The 6000-nt window shown below is 41.4% G+C and overlaps 1 protein-coding gene across 1 annotated transcript in view; it reads left to right on the top strand.

The window, feature by feature from the left end:
* Nucleotides 1–4681: 4681 nt before the first annotated feature.
* COL21A1 (collagen type XXI alpha 1 chain) overlaps nt 4682–6000 on the top strand; it is a 211375-nt gene continuing 210056 nt past the window's right edge. The window contains exon 1 of the mRNA XM_054254131.2: nt 4682–4876. The gene's annotated coding sequence lies outside the window, so the exon portion shown is untranslated. The remainder of the gene's footprint in view (nt 4877–6000) is intronic.

Genomic DNA, 6000 nt, shown 5'->3' with positions numbered 1-6000 from the left:
AAAGAAGGCTTTTCTAGAGATATTCTGCAACCTGCAAAACCAGATGGCTTAAAGCTTGATACTATGGAGTCTTGGATAGTTGGAAAAGTCAAATTCTCTATCTACTGAGGAAGTTAGTGTGATCAAAAGTAACACAGTGGGAACTACAGAAGGAAATAAGATGGCAGAGCCCTCTGTTACTTCTCATTCCCTTCACATATAGCCTTGGATTTTACATTTACATAGAATTGCTAGAGGAAAAAGTGAAGACATTATCAGATCTTCTTGGGATAACTCTTCCTGCAAACCCAGAGAGAGCATTTGAGAACTGCTTGTCTTTGTGAAGGCCATTATTTTTGAGTTAGCTATTTATGCTCGGGGTTAAATTTCATTCACTAGGCTAGAAATTTTATGAGGCAGGGCAAGGGCTAGTCCTATTTATAGTTTTTAGAAAAACATGCCAAATCACTTCAGTATTCTCACATATTTCCCATTTTTTCACATATACACCCGTATACATACATCCAACCAATTTATGAAAAATTAGCTTTTGCTTATAGCCACATCCTCAAAGTCTAGTCTGGTGCCTGGAATAAATAACATCAATTAATTCAGTATTATATACACTGACATTATTCTCCCTTGGACTTGTAACGTTAGGTATTCATTTGGTAAATATTTGTTTACTGTTTCCATGGGTATATAATGAGAAACAATGCAGATATGGCACCTGCTTAGTGGTACCGACTTTTATTTAATTATAGCTGTGTGGCTTAGGATCACTGTGGTAGATTGATTAAATATAATTTAGTTGAGAATTTGAGACTTAAAATGCCATAATAGGCTAGTAATTTAGACTTATTCTTTTGGAGAAGAGGAATTATTATTACCTTGAGCAGAGAATTGAGAAGCACTGAAGAATCAGAACAGAGGTATTTCTAAGAGAGCAATATATCAATTATAGCCAATCTTTATGTAACAGCATCTTCTATCTTGATAGCCTGCATTTGGAAGAGATAGAGATGAGACAGAGGACTGTAAGGGAAATAAAGGACTTTTTTGATCCCTTCTGTTCTAATTTTGGGGATATATGACAAATCTCTTACTGAGGAGGAAGAGACAATATTGTAAATTTGGTACAATAATGTACTGAAATAAACATTGGGAAGTTTAACTTGGCAAGTATTTTCTTTTTCCTAGTTTGTAAATTTAAACATTTATAGCCATAACATTATCAGATTAAACAACATTAATCAGATATGGAAAAGATACTATCTTTCCTGAAATGAACAGCACAAGAGATTTAGACTATCTGGGTTAATGGTCACTGTATTCGTTTTCTGTTGTTGCATAACAAATAAGCACAAATTTAGAAGCCTAAAATATCACAAATGGTTTATATCACAGTTTCTGGGGGTTAGAAATCTGAGTATGGTGATGCTGGATTCTCTGCTCAGAGTCTCAGTGGGCTGAAATCAAAGTGTTGGCTAGGGCTGAGGTTCTTGTCTAGGCTCAGGGTCATTTTCTAGGCTTACTGGTTGTTGACAAAATTCATTTCCTTGTGGTTGTACAACTGAAGTCTCTGTTGTTTTTCAAGCTGTCAGCCTGGGATGGTTCTCAGATCCTAGAGGCTGCCCACTGTTCCTTACCATGTGTTCTCCGCAGGCAGTTCATTACATGGATGATTGCTTTCTCCTAGGCCAGCCAAAGCATGTCTCTCTAACTTCGTCTTTTTTGAGGAAACCTCTCTGCTTTAAAGGGTTCAAGTGATCAGATCAAACCCATCCATACAGTCTCTCTGTCTTAATGTTAATTCGCTTAAAACCTTGATTACATCTGCAAAATGTCTTCACAACAGTTACCTAGTTTAGGTTATTTTTTTTCTTCTTCTCCTTTTTAATTAAAGCAGTTGTCTTAAAGGATACTATGAATATTTCCCTAAGTATGTATGTGCCACACAGCATATTTTGGGGATGGGGATGATGAAATCAAGCAATGATTGTGCAGACGTGTTTTAGAAAATTGTAAATTCACTTGGGACTAGAACAGTTCTCCAGAGAGCCATCACAAAATTTAGAGGAATATTCTATAGTACAGTTAAAACCACTGCATTTTATTTCTTATTTTTAATAACATCTTTATTGACATATAATTCATGTATTATAAAATTTATCCACTTAAAGGGTACAGGCCAGGTATGGTGGCTCATGCCTGTGATCCCAGCACTTTGGGAGAGGAGGCTGAGGCAGGTGGATCACAAGATCACAAGGTCAAGAGATGGAAACCATCCTAGCCAGCATAGTGAAACCCTGTCTCCACTAAAACAATACAAAAATTAGCTTGGCCTGGCAGTGAACGCCTGTAGTCCCAGCTACTTGGGAGGCTGAGGCAGGAGAATCGCTTGAACCCAGGAGGTGGAGGTTGCAGTGAGCCAAGATCATGCCTCTGCACTCCAGCCTGGTGACAGAGTGAGACTCTGTCTCAACAACAACAACAAAAAGGTACAAATCAGTGTTTTAAAACTGATATATAATTTACATACTGTAAAATTGACCATTCTAAAATAAACAATTCAGTAGGTTTTAGTATATTCAAAATTGTGCACCATCAGCACTAATTCCAGAGCATTTTAATCACTCCAGTGTAAATCCCATTCCCATTAGCCCTCACTTCCATTTCTTCCTTCTACCAACACTTCATGTATTATAGCTATGGATTTACTACATCAAGTAGCTACGTATTGCTTATTCTGAACATTTTATATCAAGAGAATCATAGAATAAGTGTTTCTTTTGTGTGTGTGTGTGTGTGTGTGTGTGACTGGCTTCTTTTAACATGCTGAGGTTCAACCATGCTTTCACATATAGCATTTCATTCCTTTTCATGGCAGAGTAATAAGCCATTGTAGGGATGTAGCACTTTTTTTTAGCCTTTCATCTACTGATAGACATTTGGGTTGTTACCACCTTTGGCTTTATGAATAATGTTCTTATGAATATCCATATACAAGTATGGATGTGGATATATGTTTTTTATTCTGTTACACTTAAGAATGAATTTGCCAGGTCATGTGTTAACTCTACGTTGAACATTTTAGAGAATGGTCAAACTGTTTTCCAAAGTGGCTGAATCATTTTTACAAGCCCACTAGGAATGTGTGAGTGTTCCAGTTTCTCCACATCCTCCCTAACACTTATTGTTTGTCTTTCTTCTTTTAGCCATCCTCGTGGTATAAAGTGTATCTGCTTGTGGTTTTAATTTTCATTTCCCTGATGGCTAATGAAGTTTAGCCTTCATTCATGTTCTTATTGGCCATTAGTAGATCTTCTCTGGACAAATGTCTAAATGCCTTGTACATTTTAAAATTGTCTTTTTGCCTTTGAGTGGTAAGATGTTTATATATCTGGACACAAGAATCTTACTGTAAATATGGTGTGCAAATATTTTCTTAGTCTGTGGGCTGTTTACTTTCTAGTGTGATTTGAAGCATAACAGTTTAAATTTTGATGAACTCTTAGTTTTTCTTGAATTGCTTGTGCTTTTGTTGTCATATCTGAGAAGACATTACCAAATTCAAGGCAATTTTTTGCTATCATATTTTCATAACAGTAGAATCTAACATGAATGAATAAAGAAATTCAGGAAATGATCATTTGAAGATGTTTGTAACACACCTCACTTAAATGAATTCAGTTATTGAAGAGGGCATTTCTGTGCAAACCTGTTCCCACAGGGAGAAACTAATTCACATTCATTTATCCAGTGTTTATTGGGCACTTTGTATATTCCAGGTATTGTTCTAGGCTCAGGGGACACAGCTGGCAACAAGACCAATTCCCTGCCCTCATAGACCATACCTTGATTTGGATAGGAAACGCATGAGCAACAAACATAGAAAACTTCAGATAGCAAAGTAGGGTTGGTCATGAGAGTGGATGGGAGAGGTTCCATTTGGATGGGATGTACAGGAAGGACTCACTCAAAGTGTCATTTCTGAGTGGAGAACTTGATGAACAGAAGCAGGCAACTACCATAAGGTCTGGGACAGAGTTTCCGAGGCAGAAAAAATACCAAGTGAGATGAGAATACACTGGTGTGTATAAGACAGGGCAAACAGGTCTTGCATGTGTTGGGGTAGAAGGGGTGCAGGGTAAGAAAGAAGAAGAGTGACAGGTAATAGGGAAAGCACGTGAATGTTAAAGAACTTTCGCTAGACCCTCAAAGGTCGCTGTCCACCTGGCGATTTGAAAGTGAACTTCCTCAGGTTTTGGAGCAGCTGTTACCTTTGGTTAAAAGCAAGGAACATCAGTCCGTTATGACTGACCTTGGCGCCCCAGAGGGGAGTTCTCCTTGGGCAAGTTCTCCTTCCATCAGTGCAGGCGATGCTTTGGTTTTATACAGTCTTTGCTTCATTCAGTGCTTGCCCTTTCAACTGAGCTGCCTTTCCTGCTTTCCTGGCAGACCCTTATTTTGCCCCTCTCCTCGCCCTTCCCTGGTCCTCCTTCACCCTCAGGTTTTCAAACCTCAATCGTGCATTTTCTGATGCTAGCAGGATTTGAACTGAGCATGTTTCCACCAGGGCGAACTTTGCAATTCGCCCTTCAAGATCCAGATCCAAAATCCACCCTCTGGTCTTCGGCCAAGGAAAGGGGGCGGGTGGGGAGCGCGAACCTTATCTCCCGGGCTCCGCCTCCAGGGGGCTGAGAGCGAGTTTCCGAGCCTCTGAGCTCTGCACTGGCCGCTGCAGGGAGAACGGACTCAGGGCAGAGGGCTGCCAACCCGTTTCAGCTCAGGTCTTCCTCGGGTTGGGCTTGCCACTGCCTGGAATATCCCTCTCCCCCCTGGCGCAACACTCAGCGGGCTGCGACGGCGACGCCGAGCCTGGACACTGCGCCAGGTAAGGAGACACCTCCTATTCCCCTCTCGCTGCCAGAATGACATCTCGGGGGGCCTCAGGGCTGGCCCCCAGGGGCTGCAATTTGGCATTTTGGGTTTCCTGGGGGTGCAGTCTTTTCCCTGCGCCAAAGCAGTTGGTGAACCGTCTGGTGAATTCCTCGCCCAGGCTGGAGACTGAGATGTCAGGGTTTGTCTTGCAAAGTTGCTTAGTGTTAATGAATCTTGGGAAGTTCTCTGGGTGCAGGTTCCTGCCTTGGAGTGTTTGGCCTCTGAGTACGATAACGTGCGTTGATTTACTCATCCGAGCTCAACCCCACCCTCTGCTTTTAGCTTCTTGGAAGGGTCTCCAGCGTTCACATGTGGCGCTGAGCGCGCAGAGCTGTGGGTCTGGGGCAGTGTTGGGTGGGCCAGAGGTTTTTTTTATGGTTGCTGCATTATGGACTCATTCCGGGACCTTAAAAAAAATCGATGCTTGAGCAGCACCCCAGACCAATTGCTCAGAATCTCTGGGGGTGGGACTTTGAGCATCAACATATTTAAAACTATTCTCAGGTGATTCCAACGTGCAGTCGAGTATAGAAAGCAGCGAACTACAGCAGGGATTCGCCAGCAGCAGCAGCAGCAACAGCACCTGGTAACTTTGAGCAAAGAAAACAAAACCTAGGGCTCTAGCTCCGCCCTAGACCCACTGAACCTAAAACCCTGAGGTTGGGGCCCAGAAATCTGTTTTAATGAGCCCTCCAGGTGACGCTAGTGCTTGCTCTAGTTTCAAAACGGTTGGGTTGGATCTCATTTAATCAGGGAAGACACCTGCAAATTTTCCTCCACCAAGGGAGGAGGAACAGACCACTTTTCAGAAAACCTTAGGTATTTATTAGTAGAGTTTTGCCCATATTAAAAACAAAAAGATTACTGTGGACTTCAAAAGATCTTATAAAGGGGAGACTTAATCATCATTGAATCATTTTAAGCAGTAGAGTTTGCCTACTTGCTTTAGGAGAGAATAGGAATTTTTCCTTTTCTAAAAGTTGAAATGAAGCCAAGGAAGAAATATACGTTAGTCTTCCAGCTGTAATAACAGGAATCTTTGACCCCTGATGGGATGTCCCTGGATCATCACTGTCA

The sequence above is a fragment of the Callithrix jacchus genome, chromosome 4, assembly GCF_049354715.1.
Source record: "Callithrix jacchus isolate 240 chromosome 4, calJac240_pri, whole genome shotgun sequence".
Taxonomy (NCBI): domain Eukaryota; kingdom Metazoa; phylum Chordata; class Mammalia; order Primates; family Cebidae; genus Callithrix; species Callithrix jacchus.
Note: the sequence above shows the minus strand (reverse complement) of the source record. Positions and strands in the feature narration are given on the sequence as shown.